We start from the raw sequence: 22,129 nt of genomic DNA on the forward strand, positions 1-22,129 counted from the left end.
CTCTATGCCGTAACATTTAAGTATGCATATTCTCCATACTGTTCTCTATACATTTCTCAAGGTGCTAACAAAGAGAATTTGCTCAACAATCAAGAGCTTCTGTAGTTGTTGATCATTTTCCATAATTCTCATGACCTCTGCCCTTTACACCCTAACATCAGTATGCATATTCTCCATACTGTTTTCTATACATTACCTAAGGATCTTTTCACCCCAACATCAGTATGCATATTCTCCATACTTTTCTCTATACATTACCTAAGGATCTTTTCACCCTAACATCAGTATGCATATTCTCCATACTGTTCTCTATACATTACCTAAGGACCTTTTCACCATAACATCAGTTTGCATATTCTCCATACTGTTCTCTACACATTACCTAAGGATCTTTACATCCTAACATCAGTATGCATATTCTCCATACTGTTCTCTATACATTTCCTTTGGTACTGACCAGGAGAATTCATTTAAAAATCAAGAATTCTTAGGTTGGTGATCATTTCCTTCATTCTCATGACCATAATGAAGGATTCTGCCATATCACTGTAAGGAGAAAATAGATGCTGGTCACTCTTAGGGTTTAAAGGATTAATGTTTGATCCAGGTGATACTGCAAGGGGAAATTATAAACCAGTCACTCCAAGGGTGAAAGGGTTCAGTGAACATGTGCTTCAGGTGCGAGGAGACATATCATGTAGATGGCAGTAACTCTTAGAGATCATATAGTCATAGGTAGAGTTAACGGTTATAAGAAGTTTTTTTTTGCGATGCATGTTTTTATATTTTTTTCATGTCAGGGTCTTGCTGCCCTTTTTGAGAAAGAGGAGAATCTACAGTATAAAGCTGAACTTCCTGGTGTTTATGAGAAATTGTTGCAGATGTATGAGAGGTGACAGAAGGGATGTGTATAATTATGTTGTAGCTCAATTTTATACTTGGTTCAAATTTTTTTTTCCTTTGTTCTCGGTCATGTTAATGTATGATAATGAGTTGGAAACAAAGGGAAATAAAATTTGAACCAAGGATAAAATTGAACTACAACATATACATGATGCTCTTACTCTGAAACTAAGACCACCAATATTGCATGTATAACGAGCCTCTTTAAAGTAGACTGACTTAAAAATAGTGATCATGAAATTGGTTTGAGTTGAAATGGTTGATTCACATATTATTCAAGTTGATCATGAAACTGAATCATAGAAGTGCATTTTAATCAAACTCACTCGCATTTACTTAATTAACCTAACATATAATCTGAAAACTCTCATTCTGTTCACAGTGAAACTACAAAGTGGTTGGAAATCGCAAGGAAACTGGCTGAAGTTTACGAGAATCATGATGAAGTCCTAAAGGTATCACCCTAGTGAATAATTAACTTTATTCTAGTGCAGCCTTTTTTAAATCTAGTTCAGATGCTTGTCTGTTTAGTGAAAGTTGTAAGTAAGGTAAAAAAGTCTACCTATGAGCCAAGTGGCCCATCAGGCCAGCACTTAACGCAGCTTTCTATAGCATGAAGCAACCAGAAGTATTTCTACTCCCCCCTAGATTAGATGCTTGTCTATCATAGGGTTACCCCCCAGCATTAAATTTTCCAGTACCCATTTAAACACCTTGGTGAAGAGAGGCACTGCAAGTGTAAAGTATCTTGCCCAAGAACACAACACAATGTCCCTGGCCAGGGCATGAAACAGGACCACTTGATCCTGAGTCAAGCGCACTAATTATGAGGCCACTGGGCCTCTCAATTTGATGATAAATTCTCAAGAATAAGTTGTAATCACTTAGGCTGCGGACATGTGGGAGAAGATTGCCATGGTAACTAATGATCCCGCAGGACAATTGGGCATTTGGATGAGAATCATAGGGATCCTTGAAAAGGTTTGAGTTACCCATTTTCTAAATAGCAGGATTCTACTATTAGTGATATGTTAAATTCTTTAGTTACCCTGACTAGTTTGGATATTTCACTTGGTCCTGAATGGCCATTGGGACTTCTTTGAATTTGGTTTCAGGATCAGTCAGTTTCAATTGCCCTATCTGGAGATAGCTATTGACTATAATGTATTGAATGTAACTTTTTTTTGTAAAATATCTTTTCCAGAGAAAATTAGATGAGGATGGTTCTAAAAAGGTGGGTAGAATTATGTCATTTCTTACAGTAGGCAATCAGATCTCCCAGAATCCTTTGCACATATTATAATCTTGGACTGTCAGAGTTTGATTTAAAGTTTTTTCTGAAACATCTTAGCAGGAAAGAATCTTAAATCCTTGAATCTGAAGCTAATTTCATGTTCATAACTGTTCCTGAGCACCTTTTTACATTACAAACCAAGGTCTGGTGCATATTATACTTGAAAACTGGAATAATTTGTTTGTTATAGGATTTCATGAAAATGTGCAAATAATATTATTATCTTGTTTTTCCAATCTATATTATATTACCCAGTAGCAGATCCAGACCTTGAGCTAAGGAAGAGGGGGAGCCTGGTTTATTTGTGTGTGGACACCTGCTGACTTTTCCTCCTCCTGTGATTTGTTTTTTTTTTTACCCAAAATAAGGGGGCTCAGGCCCCCCAGGCCCCTCCCCTAGATCTGCCACCGATACTATACATGTATCGGTCACTATCAGTTGCAGGGAGCTTATGAGAATGTTCTACATAATGACCAGCCTCAAGAAGCAAGTAAAGATCTTGAAATACACTTTGAAAACTACCTCAGACTTCTGATCAATAATCAGGTAAATTGTTCACAATTAAATTAAATAACCGTGCATTTGTCCAAACATGATTCACCTTCATCAACAGGTAAGATTTAGCCTTTGAATACTTCTGAAAGACAACTTAAATATTCCTGGCTGAGCTTTTTCTGTGGGTATAATGTCAGGGAGAAATGAAGTCACAAAAAACTGAGGAATGTCACAATAATAAAGGATTATAATAGAACAATTCAAACTCAAACTAAAATTGATTAGGTTTACTTGGGATGATCTTGATACTTTTTGTAAAGCCTTGTGAGAAAAGTGGAGAATCATGGAATACTTCTAGAAACACAGGGTACCACAGCATAGTAGAAAGAAATGATTGCAGAGTACTAATTATGATTGACTTTTTTCATTTAATTTGAGCTCTGGGTTTGGGAGATTGTTTTTCGTATGTTTGTGTACATTGTAGGTCTGATACCTCATCAAGTGTAAAACAAGAAGAACTGCAAAATAATTAAACTTACTTGAAATCATTGTAACAATCCCTCTTGGTTTACAGTATGGATCAAATTTTGTTCTCCTCTGGTTAAACAGGTCAGTGAAGAAAATGAATTGTTCAATGAACAGAGAAAAATGATTTTCAACAAAGCTCAATCCATGATTAAAGTATTTCCTGCCTCAGTGGTTGCGTTGGAAATTCTTACAAAGGCCCATCTTCAGTCTCTGACAACTTCACATAAGTGTCACATAACAGCTGAAATTACCAACTGACAAGATTATATATTGAAGTGGTACATCTCAAAAGTATTAAGTAGCTGTTATCTTTGCAATTTTGATATGCTACTTGAATTAGTCTTATTTTTCTTAATCAATTTGGATTCCTGAAAAAGATTTAGGGCTGGTTATTTACATGAGGTCTAACTCAAACCACGGTTTTATGTAAGCAGTGTGTCTCAGAGAATCTCTGTGAGAGGGTTGATCTGATTAAATAAATTTCCTTCTACCATTAGCTTTCGGCCCTCTTGATGAGATTGCATAGAACACGGTTTTGCCAAAATTTTGTTTAAATAACCTACCCTGAAATTCTAGAGAGTTCTTTTAATTTCCAGGGTTAATAGTTGGGAGCAGCTGCAGTTAGTTCTCAGTGTAAATGAAAAGTCGGTAGCTGGTGAATAACATAAGTCTCATCAATGTTCTATGAGTAAACTAGTGCTCATGAGACAAATCTAGTGTTTGGTCTCATATAGAAATTGATTTTAAGCATTGTATATGAAACAAATTAAATAATAAATTTAATAGCCTTGTGATCCTGTGAAATAAATGGTTTATTTTAGGACCCTTGGTTAAAGATGAAAATGAATCTGGAGATTTTGCAAGTTGTAACAGATTCTTCATTAGTCATTAAGACATTCGTTCAGCTAATCTTTAACGATTTAAACAAGCAAACATATATTTTGCTTTAATTACTACTTTCAAATTGAATATCCAGTGTCAACATGCACATAATTTTGACCTAATTTTTGAGGAATCAAAGAAGAAAACAGGTGTTCAACTGCATTATAAAATAATGATTTTGTATTAGGCATGAGTCTGTAATAACCATTCTTTTGCATAACTTACAGCAACACAAGAAATAACTGTTATAATCCAAAGACTGAGTCACATTTACCCTGGATCAGGGATTGGCATGGTTGGATTGGGAAGTGTTCTTTTTCAGAAAAAAAAGGTTGTAATGGCACGGGAATTACTGCAAAAAGGTGAATGAAGATTGGATTACTATAGGAAGCAGTTATGTGTACATCTTATAGAGAGTCTGATGTATGTTATTTTTGTCATGTACATGTAGACAATTGCCTTTAAGTATAAAGGATGGAAACCAAAAGAATAGACAATCACAGCAGCAGTAGTCTGGTAATAAGAAATAACAGAAGAAGAAGAAACAGTGAAAGAAAAGAGTGACATGCATGATTTATAGATTCAAACAGAACTTAAAATTAATACACTGTAGGTCAAATTCATCAATTGTAAAAGTTGTATTTAGCTTATTAATTAATATAATTATGTGATTATGTAACATAATTTTCATAGCACTCTCATTCATAGAAATGTTTATTATTTAATTAGGAACACATATAGGCTGTATGTGAAGTGGAGAGTTTAATCCATTTCTTGAACAGAATAGAAGTGGATCAGGCATAGAGGAGGCAGCATCAGGCCAAGTGGTCAGGGTGCTGGACTAGTAATCTGGTGTCCTGGGTTCAAGTCCTCCACCCTGCCACTCACTGGATTTGTTCTCGGTTGCCCCTCGTTCAACTCCTTGGCTGCGCTCTGTAAATAGCCCACTGGTCTGCCTCCTGCCAGTGGGGATTTTTAAGCACTTAGTTGGTCTACATTGCATGGGGTTGAAAAGGCCCTGAGGGGGAGCCTCAATTGATGTATTTATTATTAATTTATTTATTTATTATAAAATGTTGTGAAAAATATATTGCTTTATTTTAGGTTTGCAGTCATTGACTGACTGTCCTTATGGGTGGCTGATACTTTGTCAGTCACAGATTAGCCTCCATGATTATCAACAAGCTGAGAAGAGTGCAAAGAAAGGTTTGTGTTCTGGCTTCTAAAATTCAAAGTCAAACAACATGTACATAAGGGTATTTTGCCAGTTGTATTCATTTATTTTAGCTCACAATGCTGTATCTAATGTGCTAAAAGACTTAGTAGGAAAGTTTTAATAGGTTATAACATTTTAGATCTGACGAGTTTTAAATTAATTTAAGTTATTAATAGTGATTTCTTGTTTGTTGTGTTGTGGAAAGGTCTTGGATGTATAAAGTCTCCCATACCAGATTCAAGAAAGGAGCTTGAGAAGATTTTAAGGTACAAAAACACTTGTATGTGTTTTTCCTTTTATCTTTTTATTAAATGCAGGCCTGCAACATAATTTCTTTGAGGATGAGCCAGCCATAGGATTTGCTATTTAATCAACTTGCCAATTTAAAATTGATATTTCAACCCTGCAATTTTGTGTCAGGTTGGTCATGGCAGAAGCTCTTTGGAAACAAGGACCAACTAAGGCAGCAAAGGCCAGAGAAGTATATGTGAAGGTACACGCACACGTATGATGTTACAGTAATATTATAAACTTTGTGTCCTTCCCCTGAAGTAGAATACCTGCCAAGTTGTATGTCAAATTCTACCTTTTGGTTGCATATTTTTTGTCTTTTTGGAACTCAAATTTTAAAATGTAAAATGAGTTTTGGCATTTCCCCATTTTAGTTACTAACAGATGCTGGGTGTGGAGAGGAGGCCCAACTGCTCACAGGACTTGGACAAACATATTTCACCCTTGGTGATATTCAGCAGGCAACACAGGTGAATATACTGTGACAGTCGTATACAGTGTGGGTTCATATAAACTGTGTTGATATAAGAACTCATCAGTATGATTTTGCATGGTGAGTCCCTCACTTAGTAATTACTCTTTGTTTCAGATCTGTGCGAAAGCTTTAACCATTGACAAAAGCTGTTCATCAGCCCTCGCCTTGCAGGTAAAGGAAGTTAGAACAGTGACTTTGTCTTTCCCTCTTGCCAGCTTGTCCTTAAATATACTGTTCTAGTTCTGCTTATTTACCCTATGCCTTTTTCAGTGATCCTTTCTATTGCCAGGGTTTCATTCCACTCAGCCTTTTTGTGTGTGATGACTGTTTTTTTTCCCCAATTTTTTGTAGGGTCAAATAAGTTTCCATGAGGGTTACTTTGATGATGCAGAGTTGAGGTATGTTTGACTGTACAAGGTTTTTCTTTGAGTTTTCAAGAGGATGGATGTTAATGGATGGTTAGTTATTTACAACTATTTACCAAAGTGGAGGTTGCTAGAGGTGGATATTTACTGAGCCATGAAAGAAAAATAATATCTGCCACCCGCCACTGACACAGAGGTGAATAGCTGCTTTTATTAGTATGTGCTAAAACAATGAGATAATATAGCACAAAAACAAGACTTAAACTCGTTTAATCCTGCAACAATTACTATATTTTTGAGCCCAAATCCCATTCATTGCTTGGAGATGAATAGCCAAGATATTCAGAGTTTGAGAAGCCAATCAGGAAGTGCCCTCAAATCCATCCACAGTTTTAGAATAGTTAACAACTATTCACCAAAGTGGAGGTGATTAGTGGCGGATATTTACTGAGCCGCGAAGCAGCGAGGTAAATATCCACCGCTAACCACTGACACTGAGGTGAATAGCTGTTTTAGTATTAGATAGATAGATAGTTTATTTGTAAAAAGCTTGCAGCCACTGAGCTGAATTGTGTATTTACAATAAAGTATAAAATGTAACTTATAATAGTAATATAATAGTATTAAAGTCCTAAATAAATAATAATTTCCTATAAATATGATGAAAGCTTGAACTGTTAAAATATATATACTAAAAGAGGGAGATAATATACACCACCAAAAATTTAACGAGTGATTTCTTCGCTTGTAATGGATGCAAACCAGGACGCCATTTTTTCCAAAATTCTTCGGAGGTAAATAGCAAAGGATATTTGGAGTTTGACCAGCCAATCAGAGTGCGCCTTCAACACTATCCACTGTTTTAGCATATACTAATTAACAACTATTCACCAAGGTGGAGGTGGTTAGTGGTGGATATTTACCGAGCCGCTTCCTGGCTCGGTAAATATCCACCGCTAACCACCGACACTGAGGTGAATAGTTGTTTTAGTATATACTAAAACAGTGAGATAATATACACCACCGTCGTTAATTTGAGTGATTTCTTCGCTTGTCACGGATGCAAACCTGGATGCCATTTTTTCCCGAGTTGCTCGGAGGTAAATAGCAAAGGATATTCAGAGATTGACTAGCCAATCAGAGCGCGCCTTCAACACTATCCACTGTTTTAGCATATACTAATAGAGGATATTCTTGGGTGCTTCATATGAAAATTAACCTTACTGTTCTGTTGGTTTGAAATATTTATTGGACAAGAGATGCTTTTTGACCACTGCTCATATAAATAACCTTTGCATGTGCTGTTTAATTATTTTTATTAGTGAATATATTTAAAGATGACATACTACAATGTAGAGGCCAAAGGTTTCTCTACAACCATAGGGTAAAATTATTTAATTTGTTGTCTGTTTTTTTCTTTTTTTGTAATGAATGTATCTTCATTGAAATTAGGTTTTTGGAAGCAATAGAAAAATGTGAAGATTGTGCATTTTACCACTTTCTGCTTGGCAAGTTGTACTGGGAAATGGATGGAAATTTGAGAGCTGACAAGAAAAAATGTTTGGCAGAGTTTTTAAAGGTATAGAAAAAATTATTTGTTAATTTTAAAACATGTCCTACTTTGTACCTAGCCTGGCACAGTATCTGTAATATGTATCTCTATATGCTTTTCCCCCGCTTTTGTACATGAATCATGATGGATTCAGTTAAATCGTAGCTACAAAAGTTACCATCATGTTTAGCCTTGAGTCTCTTCAGCTTAAATTTGGGTCTGTCTGTGGAAAGAAACACCAAGCAGTGTTTATCTTATTTTATGTTTCAAACTAGTAATATACTTGTAACAAACTTTAAACTAGTTATGGTTGTTAGTTTGGGGGTTTAGAGGGCAATAAAGAGGCCAGTTATAGTTTCTCTCAGCTGTACCTTAGAAACTCTTAGGTTTTTTCATGTTCCCAGACTTTCTGCATGCATACATAATTTGTGCATGTATGCTAAACAATGAACCAATTCCCTATAACCTAAAATTGCCATTTTTGTCTGTCTTACTTTCATAAATGACAGCTTTCTTTCTTCGATTTGTAGTGTAAGTTAAACCATGAAAATGTCTGACATAATTTTGTTTAGGCAGCCAAGTTGGATCCCCATTACTCTCCTTCATTTCTGTACTTGGGACATTACTACCTTAGAGTATTAAAAGATTTAAGGTACTGTAGTCGACACAGCATTTATGTTTCTCACGTGTTAAATATGATATCAACCATGAAACTCCTAAAATAGACATCAGCAGCTGATTATGGGAGAACTTACTGAAACCCCTGGATAAGCCATGGAATATTTGATGAGATGGTTTTAGTGAAAATGGTCCTGCAGGACCAGGTACTGGGTAAATTTATCGCTTGTGAGGATGATTTTGCTCACTTGGTTTGACCATCTGGAGAAAAGTTTATCTTACAAAGAAGTTCAGTTCAAACAGTTTTGCTCACCTGTGAAAAAATCAGTTGCCCTCCCACTGAAAACATCAATGAACACCTTGGTCAAGGCATAATTCTCTTGAGTTGGTCTGATGAAATGTCCAACACTTTTCCATTTTCTTTACATCATAAATTGAATGATACACGCATTTTGATTGGTTCTTATGATCTATTGGAGGAAAGACGTAAAGGTGACTTCACCATTCACAGTGTTTGCTTATTTGTCGTATTAGTCAAATTGATTTCACCTTGCCATGGGCCTGTACCTTTAGAAATCACAGAAGATGTCAGAATGTGGTTAGAATACCAGTGCGCCTCGCGGGCCACTTTAGCCCAAACGATGACGTTATCTATGATTACTACTGAAAAGATCCATTTGTTAATGTAATGTATATCGTCTAGTGGTGTATTGAGGACAGTTTAGTCACATGCCTCATTATTCTCAGCTATATAAGCTAATCATATGATAAAAGAAGAATATAGAAATAAAACAAAAGATGATATCACAATGATTAATCATTAATTCTTGTATCAATGTTCAGCAAAGCCAGTAGATGTTATCAGAAAGCATTTGACCTAGATCCAAGTTCCGTTGACGCAGGAATAGCTTTAGGAGATTCCCTTATGGAAATGGGAAATGAGGTGAATGACGTGATTCAATTTGTTATTGCTGATTATGTAGCTTAGATGCTCACAAAGTCTGAGCCCCTCGTGAGGAATGGAAGCTGACCGTGGCATCTCGCGCTTGGATGTATTACTACAATGAGGAAAGGCTGTTTCTAAGTTCATATGGGAAATGTGTCTTTCAAAGAGCATCAGAATTTAAGCGCGGAATCCGAGGATCAGAAGTCAATTATTCGTAGGAACTCCAATTTTTTTTCTTTGTCCCATGCTCGTGACATGACAAATTTGTCTATTGTTTCTTTCACAACTAGCCCAAAATATTTATCATGTAGATCGATGTTTCATTTAATGTACATGAACAGCAAAATATATGGCACCAAATTGTCTTCAGTACCTCGCTCTGCTTCTTGGATCAATTTTCAGTTGAGTGTAGAAAGTAATCCAGTATGTCTCTGGTTTTGCTTTACTTGGTTATGTGATCGGTCCAGAAAACTCGCGCCACTTTCTGAACCAATCAGAATTTCAAACTGAAACCAGTCGCAACTTGGTCACCGGCATTTTCCCGTGCTTCAGGCAGTTTGCTTGTTTTTACTTTGAGTTCTCATTGGCTCCTGGTGATATTTTCCTCGATATAATTGGCTGTAGTTATTGCTTTGGTTTTGGTTTTACGACACTGAATCGAAATACGCTTTATTCTTTTGGTTTTTACTGATTTTTGCAACTATTCGCTTATTTTAGGTTGCTGCACTCAACTTGTACAAGAATGTTATGTCAGCATCATCGCCCGGAGAGTGCGTATTATTTGTCTAATATAGTAATTCACTCTTTTTATGTCTTTACAATTAATTCATTTTGTCAAACCATAGTAAGTAGAGGTTATTGGTAAGGAAAATCAACAAATTTCTTCGTTAGAAGTTTTTGTCCTGTTATTTAGACCCAATTACGCACAACTTTCAATAGCTTTCTAATCCAATCTAAACTGTTCGAGCTGATGTGTTCCTTCGCTGTTCTCTCAAGGGGTAAATGGGCGTGGCTACGGCTTGGATTGTCTCACTTGAAACAGAACGAAAGTACAGAAGCCATATCCTGGTGAGTGAAGTTGTCGTAACCTTGTGTAATGTATTCGACAAATTTACAATTATATTGTTTACCATAAGGGAAACGATCATGAAACCAGCTCAGATTCAATTTAACACTGTAGATGGAAAAAATAATAACATTAAAAAGAAGAAAACACAAGTACTCTGCAACTGGGCAAATTAGAAAGTCCTTGTCTTTACATTTCATCAGCCAAACAATCTCGATTGAATTTCAGCTTTTTTTGCATATTATTATATCTCTCAGTTAGTACGTGCGCTGCGATTGGCCAATTTAGCGCACCGTATTTCATTGTTCATCCCCCTAAATTCAAAGGTTTTTTTAAATTGAAAACTTTCCCCTCTACTTCAACCCAGAGATAATTAATAAATTTCTTACTAACCTGGTGTTTTGGGGTCCATACTGTAAGTTACAGAACCTCACTTTTTTTCACTTGGATTTCTGGCCCGCATACTTCGTGCTTGGGCCACAAATTCGAGTGGAAAATACTCAGTCGTGATTTACAGTTTAGACTTTAAACGCTTATCAAAAGGTATATATTTACAAATAATTTATAAAATAAACTCAGCCCTCTAATAAAGGCTGCATCAGAAACACTAAATATGCATTAAAAAGCCATACCGGTCTTGGCCAAATAACAGTTTGAAATTGCCTCTAGTTAAAATTTACCAGTAACCCACAAAAGAAGAGGGAAAGTTGTGGTGTTTGGCCATCGCTTGTTTGTTTGTTTTAATCCTTCACTCAATGTGTTCTCCTTCGGGAAAAATTTAATTAGTAGAAGTTTTTCTCTCAACTTCGTCTCAGGAAACATTAAAACTGTTCGGAGAACAAAACTGTTTTCCCTGGACAAGCCTTTTACTGTGTGTTTGTCTCAATATTAGGGACGGGTCATTTATCAGAGGGGGGGTGGGCTGGTGCAGATGGGGGGATCATACCTCTTTGTGCACTAGAAAATGGGGGCCTGCATAAAATTGTGCCACCATTTCTGAGGGGCCATGTATTTTTGTGCATTCCAATTTCCGTTTCACAAAAAAGAAACAACACTGAAGGAATCAACAAGTCAAATATGATTTATTATCAAAACGATGGGATAACAAACCAACATAACATGGTGTATAGCAGTCCTTTCACATTGGAAAAAAAAACTATCAGACTAGTTTGGAGGTTAAACCAAAATTCTCTTCTTGTCCAGCTTTTCTCTTCTGTATCAACAAAGTTGAAATGGTAAATTGGCCACTGTTACGATTATAAATACGATTATTATTATCTCCTATTTTCGCTATTTGCTTTAAATAGTTCGGTGAGTTTTATTTAAGTTGTATTATGACTGTTTCTGAGGTTGAGGGTGGGTCATCTTAATTCATGTACAGACTCGAAGGGGGCTACGTTATGTTATGCAGTGGCGAGAACAGGCCCACGGGAAATCATGTATATGAAAATTAAAATGCACCAGCCCAACCCCCCCTCCCTCTAATAAATGACTGGTCCCTTAGATTAAGATCATCTTTAGAGCAATTTTAATTGAGTGTCGACAGTAATCCAGGCTTAATTTGGTTTTGCTTTCTTCGCTTGGTCCAGAAAACCTGCGCCACCTCCTCAAAAAATTACCACCAGTCGTGACCTGGTCATGACTTCGCATTTTCCCGTGCTTTAGGCAGTGTGCTTGGTTTTACTGTGAGTTCTCGTTGGCTGCTTGTGTTATCTTCCTCTTCTCTTATTGGCTCTTGTGATTACTATGATTTGAATTTATGACACATCATCCAAATACGCTCCAAGATTTTCTTGTTGTTTTTGCTGTTTTTGTATTTTTGTATTTTTTTTTTAAAGAAATCCGTATTATTTAAGTTCTAAATATGAATTGTTTTTCACATAAGTTTTCAGAGTGCCCTAAGAGCTGATCTTAAAGACAGGTAGGTTGCAAGTACAGTGGAACATTCTGATTTTCATTCAGCTAAGAGTGACTAGCATCTAATTTCTCCTTACAATAACACCTCAGAATCAAACATTGAGGTCACGAGATTAACAGAAATGATCACCAACCAATGACGCTCTTGATTGTTGAACAAATTCTCCCTTTTCCGCACCTTAGGAAACCGTGTGGAGAATATGCAGACTGATGTTTGGTTGCTAAAGAATTTTTTTTGCTGTTGTTTTCATTTGTCTTTTAGGCATTGCTGGGAATGTCTTGGTGAAGCATATATGAGTCGAGGAAGTTACATGGCGGCTATGAAGGCTTTTACAAAAGCTTCTGAGGTTTGAACTTTCCGCTCATGATTTTTAACCGTGAAATATATAGAGGATATTACATGGCCGCACGGGGAGACGAATTTTATCTTCTCGTGCTGAAAGTATCTCTCACTTGTTCGCAGCACTCACTCGTGAGAGATACTTTCAGCACGAGGAGATAAATTTGTATCCCCAAGCGGCCATGTAATGTTCTGTTTATTATATAGATACTGATGAAATTTCCACTTAAAAGACAACTTTTTTTATTCATTTTCGAAACAACAATTGGGTAATTATGTTGGTAACCATGGCCACACCAATATCTACACGCGTGAAAGATAAAAATAGTATCTTCACTGTGCACGGTGAAGATATGATCTTTTAGTAAAAGGAGAAATCCTGGTATTTCATCAGTATCTATATAATAAATTGTAGTAACGTAAAAATAACCTTAAGTATCATTGTTCTGTAACCCTTCTTAGAAAACACTAGGTTTCTTCCAAGTCTTTTTGATTAATGCATTACTCAATCAGTCGGTGAACAGCCAGTCAGTCAGTCAGTCTGTCTTGCTCTGACAGTTGGCCAGTTAATCTGTCTTTCCGTCAGGTAGGCAGTAATTCAGCAGTTAATTCGTTACATAGTCAATCAATCTGTCAGTCGGTCTTACAGTCAGTCAGTAAGTCAATCAGTGAGTAAGTCAGTCAGTCAGTCAGTCAGTCAGTCAGTGAGTCAATCAGTGAGTAAGTCAGTCAGTGAGTAAGTCAGTGAGTCAATCAGTGAGTAAGTCAGTCAGTGAGTCAATCAGTGAGTAAGTAGGTCAGTGAGTCAGTCAGTGAGTCAATCAGTGAGAAAGTCAGTCAGTCAGTCAGTCAGTGAGTCAAACAGTGAGTGAGTCAGTCAGTCAGTCAGTGAGTCAATTAGTGAGTAAGTCAGTCAGTCAGTCAGTGAGTCAATCAGTGAGTAAGTCAGTCAGTCAGTCAGTCAGTCAGGCAGCCAGTGAGTCGGCTTGTCAGTCAGTCAGTCAGTCAGTCAGTCAGTCAGTGAGTCAATCAGTGAGTAAGTCAGTCAGTCAGTCAGTGAGTCAATCAGTGAAGCAGCCAGTGAGTCAGTCAGTGAGGCAATCAGTCAGTCAGTCCGTCAGTGAGGCAGCCAGTGAGTCAGCTTGTGAGTCAGTCATTGAGTCAGTCAGTCACTCTGTCAGTCAGTCAGTCAGTCAGTTAGTGAGTCAGCTTGTGAGTCAGTCAGTCACTCTCAGTCAGTCATTGAGTCAGTCAGTCACTCAGTCAATCAGTCAGTCAGTCACTCAGTCAGTCAGTCAGTGAGTCAGCTTGAGTCAGTCAGTCACTCTGTCAGTCGGTCACTCTGTCAGTCAGTCACTCTATCAGTCAATCAGTCAGTCAGTCAGTCAGTGAGTCAGCTTGTGAGTCAGTCAGTCGCTCTGTCAGTCAGTCAGTCAGCCAGTGAGTCAGCTTGTGAGTCAGTCAGTCACTCTGTCAGTCAGTCAGTCAGTCAGTCAGTCAGTCAGTCAGCCAGTGAGTCAGCTTGTGAGTCAGTCAGTCAGTCAGTCATTGAATCAGTCAGCCTCTCAGTCAGTCAGTCCATAAGTAAGTCGATCAGTCAGTCAATAATTTTATTTGAACTTGTTATGGTTCAACATAATCATGATATCGTTGCATATTTACAGCTTGACCCATCGTCGCTCTACTGCCTTTACCAGTAAGTATGCGCAATGCAATTTTTTGATCCGTAGTCCCTTAAAATGAAAGCAGTTTATGTCATTTCGCATGTTTTGTGTTTCAATGCAATTTTGTGGACAGGATTGCGTTTGGAAGTGGTGTGAAGTATGTTGTAATTGTTTACAACTGAAAATGGTTAATGAGAGTGAAGTTATTCATTAAATGTGCTTCATCGATAGTTATTTCTTGATGAAATTGGATCCAGATACGGTAGATATCTGGGAATGACGTCACTCGCGCTGGGGTAGTAAGAGGTTCAACCAGGACGGAGAGAGATTGGGCGATGAAACGAGCGGTCCGCTTTTCGTGCAATGTGTGATGCAGAGTAGAACTGGCACGAGCCAGTGTTTGTTTGAACTCGGTCGTAGTGGACTGCATCATACCTTTTTACTCGGACCCCGCACTCGTTTCATCGCCCAGCCTGTCTCCGCCCTGGTCCAACCTAACTCTGATCGGGTTTTTGGAAATCTTTCCTCAGGTTGGCGGCCATTAAACAGTTATTGTGTGTCCATAGTGAGGCAATCAAAGAATATAAACAGATTCTGGAGATGCAACATGATTATGTTCCTGCAATGAAAGGTAAAATTTCAGTTTCATTTTACAAATGTCTATAAAGCGGACACCCAGGGGGGACTCTAGTTAGTGTCCACTTAACTCAGGGTGTCTGCTTAAAACAGGTGTCATTGTTAGTTAATTATTAACTCTCTAATGGAATAGAGCGAGTATTCAAATGCTTTTCAATCTCGTCATTCAAGGCGATAGATGGACGCAAAAACTTGCCTGAACGAGTGTTTTAGAAGAAAACAAGAGGTTCTTCATCTGCACTTGCTCAAAACCAAACTCCAATTGCTCATGGAGCTGTTTGCTCTCTTCAGTATTTCTGTCTCTAAAGTGCTTAATTTTGATATATACATCCACTTCATAATGGTGTCCGCTGAATGCAAGTTCTTAAACTTTTTCAAATTTCGGAGGAAAAATTCGGTAATCCGGCCTATGTTCACTTAATATATGTTTACTGTTAGTAGTAACAGTCTCGATGAAGAGTAGGAGAGTATCTATTCTCTATGAATAAGATTTCTAAATGTTTTTACGTGATCCTGAACAGAGCTTTGTTCTGGTTGTTTTATTTTGTAGGACTTGGAGAGACGTATCTTAACCAAGCACGATCCGCACTACAGCAGGATTTTAATGGAAAGGCTGTGGATTGTGTGATGGAAGCTATTCACGTTTTGGCTCAGTATGTGTGCATAACTAACCCCTCTTTTGCGATAATTTGGTCATCTAATCTTGCTTCCAAACACCAACAGTAACTTTCAAATCATCCCTTCACAGCATATAACCTTATCAAAATTGTGTGGCCATATATTCATGCATTTACGCGCAGCTTCGTTTAAAAAAAAAAAAAAACCAAACAAAACAGAGCATGGTTACATTACCCGATCGCGAGAAACACAAACAATAGCAAAAAAAAAAAAAAAAAAAAAGAAAAAAAAAAACAGCGACAAAATTGGTGACACATTACTGTTGAGTTTGCGATACTCAGGAATCACATACCAATTAAATCCCTAATAACCTTACTTTTATCCGCCCTCCCTTTGCTCGTTGTTGCATTCTGTTTACGGTAATTGTACGACCTTATTCGGGCGGGGAAGTTATTTTGTTTTTAGCTCATTGCAGACAATTTTCACATATCCTGTTAATGGCGTAGATGAAACATATTTGGTTTATGGAGCACACTTCGCTTTTCAGACGCCCGCAGGTGGACCTGTCTGCTTGCAAAAGTAAGCAGAAAGATCGCATATCAGTTTTATATTTTATTTTCTTCTTGTTTTGAACAGAGCTGTACATTGCAAGCCTGGCCTTGCATGCCTGTGGAAACTTATCGGTGACTGTTGTACCATCATACATCCTGTGTCCAACAGCTCCATTAGGTAGGATTGCATTATAAAGCAATTTACAATTAAGCGTCGAGAGTAAATCGGAATTGCTTTATTTTTGCTTTACTTCTCTTTGGAAAGCTTGCACCACTTTCTCCACCAATCAGATTCAAAACTGGAACCAGTCACAACTTTGTCAGCTTTGTGATTGGTTTGGAAAACCTGCACCACTTTTTCCACCAATCAGATTCAAAACTGGAACCAGTCACAACTTTGTCAGTTTTGTGATTGGTTTGGAAAACCTTCACCACTTTTCTCAACTGATCAGATTCAAAACTGGAACCAGTCACAACTTTGTCAGCTTTGTGATTGGTTTGGAAAACCTGCACCACTTTTCTCAACCAATCAGATTCAAAATTGAAACCAATCAAACCTTGGTCGGCCGCGTTTTCCCGCGTTTTCTCGCGCTTTGGGCATTTTGCTTGTTTTTACTTTGAGTTCTCATCGTCTCCTTGGGATTTATTCCGTTGTTCTTAAGTCATAAGCCAGAATAACTTCCGCTTACCGCGGCTGCTACTGTTCATAATTTTAGAGTTGAATGTTTAGGACTTCTCTGGCTTATGTCTGAATGTGTGTCTGTTTGTGTATCTTGTAGAGGAACAATTCCAGACAACCTTAAGAAGTACATTCAGGGAGAACACAGTGATCTGGATAAGAAACAGCTCCTTGCTTTAGGATCAAGGTAAGAGCTGATTTTATGACAAACAACATTTCCCAGAGACGCCTAAAGCCAATAAATCAAATAGAATTATATTTCAGTTAGGAGATGGTTTTCGTCAATCGATGAACCTTGAGAATTCTTTATAAGTGGGCTGTTTGAAGTAAATAACTTTTTTTAGTCGTCTCGTCATAACTCACCCTAACCAAGAGATTGATTATAAACAGTAATCTTTTGCCCTGACCCAACTCGTAGATAAACCTAGTTTTGACTAATTTTGAACGAGTTTTCTTCGTTTCTTCACAGTCTCTTATAATATTTAACGTCTCTTGAATGTTGTATGTTTTCCTTCCTGTAGTGCTTATGGAAGAGCATTGAAACTGCAGCCTGATTGTGGAAGCCTGTGGAGTGACTTGGGATTCAACTGCTTTCAGCAAGCCAAGGTGGGTCTATTAGAGTGTGACCTTTGATCAGGTGTTCTTTGTTTTTTTTTTCAGGGAGCCCGATGTTCTGCCTTGCTACGCTATCACGCTCCAGGAAAAAAAAGAACGCCTGAATGCGCGTTACATAACGAGGTGTTCAGTAGAGTGTCCTTGGATAAAACTAATGACGGTCAACCGTAAGGAGCTCCACTGAGCGAGTGTTACATCATAATCAACCAATGAGAACTGAGAGCAAAAAATGTAACCAGTAATACAGATGGAAGAACATGTGTAGTTACTTTCAAGCTCTTTTGTTTTACCGTGTCGTTTATCCAGGTAGTGATATAATGTTTAACCATTGAGAGAGCTGAAACACTTAGGCGATAATCGATTGAAGAAGCTTTTTATTTTTCAGTTCCCAACATCTTTGAAAAGGAGTATTTTGTTTAAATTCAGAAGCATTTTTTTGACATTTTTTGTTTCTCAATTTAGAGCTCTACTTATTCTTATTATTTTCTTTTCCCCAAAGATTTTAGATGGAGATGTGAAAGAGAAGATGTCGCACAGGTCTCTGCAGGCAAGCAGTCTTAATTTTGATAAATTCAAGAAGAGGAAATAGTGTATATGAGGCAAAAGAAAGTTGCTTTGAGTGACCGGGTGGTTCGAGAAATGGATGGTACGATGTGGCGGTAATCAAGGGGTAATCAATTGGGGTTCAAGTGAGTGCGAGGTTTGAGTTTGCGAGGGTTCCAAATATCAGGAATCGACTGTGTTGAATTGTGTTCGGAGAGCTTCAACAATTTCATGCGCGAAAAAAGCGCGAGTCAGCAAGTCGCGCTTGATTCCAGTTTTGTATCGATTTGGTTGAGAGAGTGGTGTAAGTTGTATAAGAAAACTTTCTTTCTATGTTACCCAAGTGTATCGTGGGAAGACACGAGGGCATGATTGTCAGAGCGGTTGACTCCGGGTGGAGAGGTCTGGGTTTGAGACCTGGCCAGGTCACTGTGTTGCGTTATTGGGCAAAACACTTTTTTCTCACAGTTCTTTACAGCTTGCTCATGAGGCATTCAAGAATTCTCAAGCTTTAGATCCGTCTTACACCGCAGCGTGGATTGGACAGGTAATTATTAGTATAGGATATTATTAATAATGATAATTATCGTCATTATCATCATCATTACACATTTAACCATAATAAACCTGTTGGTATCAGCTGTTATCAAAGGGTACCTTATACCTTGGGTAAACGAAAATAGCCAAAGGTTTTTGTGCTTAGTGTGGACATAAACTTCCTTCGGAAACAAGCCGCATGTAGTGTACAGAATGAAACGTACAATGAGTGGTACAATGAGAGCACAAGTGTCTTGTGATATGTACAGTTGGCTAATTTGTTCCGTACAAAAAACTTGTTTAACGTGTAGACTGCGCTACTCTTCTCTATCCGCTTTACTTTTCCCGCCCCATGAGAAATGAGCAGAAACGCGGCTAGGCAGAAAAAAAAAAGCAGTTGAATAATAAAGAATCTATTCAGAAGTTTTGTTGTGTAGTATTGGTTTGTATTTTTACTCGTTGTTTGTAATTTGACTCGCCTTACGGACTCGTCAAAATACGGCACAACTCGTAAAATACTCAGCGATACTACACACAAAAATTTCTAATGATAGATATTAACCGTCGTCTGTTTAGCGTGCCAGCAGGCTCTCGTGTTTGGATTTCGCCTTACGGCATAGTTCATATTTAGTGATTCTTATTTTCAGTCTTAAGTGTGGGGGTAGCGTCTCTTTGTTTCGGTGATGCTTATATTGGGTGTAAGTTGCTATTTTTTGTTTTAATATGAAGGCAACTATTGCTGAGATTATTGGAAGTGAAGAGGCTATAGATCTGTTTCGACACACAACGGAACTGGGCTCACACGTAAGGAATACGGTACCTCTTAAGAGAATCACTTAAGGTTGACTCTAAAATCGAATTCAGGCTAATTACCCCCATGAAGTTTCGCCGGAATGGTTTTAGAGGAAATAATTTCCAAACACTATCGAAATTGCTATGTCAGGCTTCTTGAAAAACTTAGTTGCAAGTTTTCTCCATCCCCAGCAATCTTGTCGTTTGTTGCCTTTTTTAAAAACTAATTTTGTGTGTCTTTCACTGAGATAACTTAAAATCGTTAAAAATTATATTCAATTTTCCGTGAAGAACTTGAACCTCTGAAGGCCGGGCTGATGTACATTCTACACAGTCACTCTGTTGTTTGTAAAATATGGTCAACTTGAGGTTTTCTCTCTTTGAGGGGTTTATTAAGTTTGTTTTTCAATGTGTACTTTGTGCTAATTCCCTCTAAAATTTTGATAAGTAAATAACATTTTCTCTTTTCAGGTCGAAGGTAGTATTGGCTACTCTCATTGGGTCTGTTCGAGTCTCATATCAGAGAAACCGTCTAAAAATCACGTGATACTCAAAGGAAAACCTGCTGCTACTCTCTCGCATCTTCATCCAGAATACAGAAAGGCTGTGCTTCAATCAGCCACTGCCCTCAGTAAATACACAGGTACTGCATTTTTTTTATGTATAGAACTTTATAAATTAAAAGATTTTATTATTATTCATGCGACGGTTTTGGTGTAAAGAAGAAAAATTCGCGTATACGCGAAAACGTGAGGAGAAAAGTGCTTACTTCGTTGAAGTGACTTTATTACATCTCTCAGTTACAGCGCGCGCTATCATTCGTCTATTTAATGTGTCATATTTCCAGGTAAAGCCCGCTAAATTTACAATTTTGTTTGATTTGAAACCTCCCCCCCCCCCTCTTTGAACCCAGAGATAAAATACATCTCTTACAAAATAGGAATACAACTGATCTCTTACATTCTTACAAAATACCTCTCTTACAAAATAGGAATACAAAGAAAATGGAAAGGGTAAATCAACGTGCGGTTAGATATGTATATAAAGATAAGGGTATTTCATATGAAGACTTGCTCGATTGTATCGGCTTGCATACGACATTGAAGAGTCGTATGATTCAAGACATGTTGCTAACGGTCAATAACTGCTTTCTATATAAGGCTCCCAGAACTATTGCTGACTTAGTTAAACCAAGGTGGACTGATTACAATTTAAGAGGCACTAACATGCTTTCCTTACCTAAGGTTAACAGTACCAAACATGGTCTTAAGTCATTTCGTTATTTTACTTCTAAGACTTGGAACGCGCTACCAGATGCTATACGCGCAAAGTTTTACTACACATGTATAGAAATATATATTTGAATTTGCGATATCCTTTTTGTAATAATATTTCACTTAATGTACATAATTCTTGATGTAGGTTGTAATTTTTTATTGAATATTTTGTTGTGGGCTTCCTGGAAAGTAGCTTGTAGCTAAGTGTGGTGCCACATTAAATAAAGAACTACTACTACCACTACCACTACCACTACCACTACCACTACCACCACCACCACCACCACCACCACCACCACTACCACTACCACCACCACCACCACCACCGCCACCGCTGCCGCCGCCGCCGCCACCGCCACCGCCGCCACCACGCTATCACCAATCCTTTGGTTTTCTATTAATTTGTCGTTTTTGTTGTTGTTGTTGATTTTCGTAGTGCGATTGATCTTCTTCAAGAACGCGGAACGGATGATGCCCAGCAACATTTAAATACTGTGCTTGTTAACTAAAGTGCTCTGGTAAGTTGTGTATCTCTTTCTTTCTTTTCCCTTAGTGTTCGAAGCTGCTGCCTGTGTCAGAGGAAAGAATTCCTTGACTGGTGTCCTAGACTCTTTGGGCCGGTGATTAAAGCAAAGTTTAGCCGATGTTTGACAAAACCACGTCCTAAACAATCCTCAAGTTAGCCGATCCTTTCATCTGAACATTTATTTTTGTGAACAGTGTCAAGAAGGCCGAAAGCTAACGGTGGAAATAACACTGCTGAGTAAACCTACGAGGGTCCAGCATCACATCCAATACTCTTACGGGCTCCATGCATTGGAAACCTGTATTGTTTTGTTTTGTTTTTTCTTTTTAGTGCAATGAGTCGATATAAGGAAGCTGTCAAGACTTATCAAGCAGTGAAGCCACTGACCGCATTTTATGACTTGTGCGGGCTTGCTTTGTCATTGTTCATGGCTGGTCAGTTGAAAGAAAGTTATCAAGGTAATCAACTAAATATATCAAACCTGTCGACGGATTTACAGGTGAATTTCTAACAGCTAGATTAGAAAATTACCGGGTATTTCTTGGTCATGAAAAAGTGAAACCTTTTCTCTATTTTTTACATAGAGAAAAATAAACTTTAATTTGTTCAATGTCAGCTTATGAGCAGGCCTTCCAGTTGGCTACCACAGATGCCGACAGATCTTGCATTCTAACCGCCATGGGCATGCTAGGATACGCGCTTGATGACAAAGATGGAGCAAAAGAAATGCTTTTTAAAAGGTGAATAAGAATAATTGGATTCAATAACTTATTTACCAATTTTAATTGTAAACGAAATGTTTG

General features: G+C 37.8%; 1 pseudogene across 1 annotated transcript in view; it reads left to right on the forward strand.

The window, feature by feature from the left end:
• LOC148732243 (tetratricopeptide repeat protein 37-like) overlaps positions 1-22,129 on the forward strand; it is a 33,099-nt pseudogene that overhangs the window by 4,581 nt on the left and 6,389 nt on the right. The window contains exons 3-37 of the transcript XR_016000321.1: positions 801-892; positions 1,286-1,358; positions 1,792-1,884; positions 2,108-2,137; positions 2,636-2,743; positions 3,302-3,443; positions 4,330-4,464; positions 5,207-5,308; positions 5,524-5,584; positions 5,739-5,811; positions 5,984-6,079; positions 6,199-6,255; positions 6,436-6,482; positions 7,902-8,028; positions 8,574-8,653; positions 9,463-9,562; positions 10,283-10,335; positions 10,562-10,633; positions 12,517-12,552; positions 12,811-12,895; positions 14,553-14,584; positions 15,083-15,183; positions 15,739-15,841; positions 16,443-16,535; positions 17,137-17,223; positions 17,558-17,642; positions 18,151-18,239; positions 18,342-18,351; positions 18,583-18,741; positions 19,461-19,535; positions 19,995-20,166; positions 20,515-20,536; positions 21,237-21,318; positions 21,657-21,784; positions 21,943-22,066. The product of XR_016000321.1 is annotated as a tetratricopeptide repeat protein 37-like (transcript). The remainder of the gene's footprint in view (positions 1-800; positions 893-1,285; positions 1,359-1,791; positions 1,885-2,107; positions 2,138-2,635; positions 2,744-3,301; positions 3,444-4,329; positions 4,465-5,206; positions 5,309-5,523; positions 5,585-5,738; positions 5,812-5,983; positions 6,080-6,198; positions 6,256-6,435; positions 6,483-7,901; positions 8,029-8,573; positions 8,654-9,462; positions 9,563-10,282; positions 10,336-10,561; positions 10,634-12,516; positions 12,553-12,810; positions 12,896-14,552; positions 14,585-15,082; positions 15,184-15,738; positions 15,842-16,442; positions 16,536-17,136; positions 17,224-17,557; positions 17,643-18,150; positions 18,240-18,341; positions 18,352-18,582; positions 18,742-19,460; positions 19,536-19,994; positions 20,167-20,514; positions 20,537-21,236; positions 21,319-21,656; positions 21,785-21,942; positions 22,067-22,129) is intronic.

The sequence above is a fragment of the Stylophora pistillata genome, chromosome 4, assembly GCF_964205215.1.
Source record: "Stylophora pistillata chromosome 4, jaStyPist1.2, whole genome shotgun sequence".
Lineage (NCBI taxonomy): Eukaryota > Metazoa > Cnidaria > Anthozoa > Scleractinia > Pocilloporidae > Stylophora > Stylophora pistillata.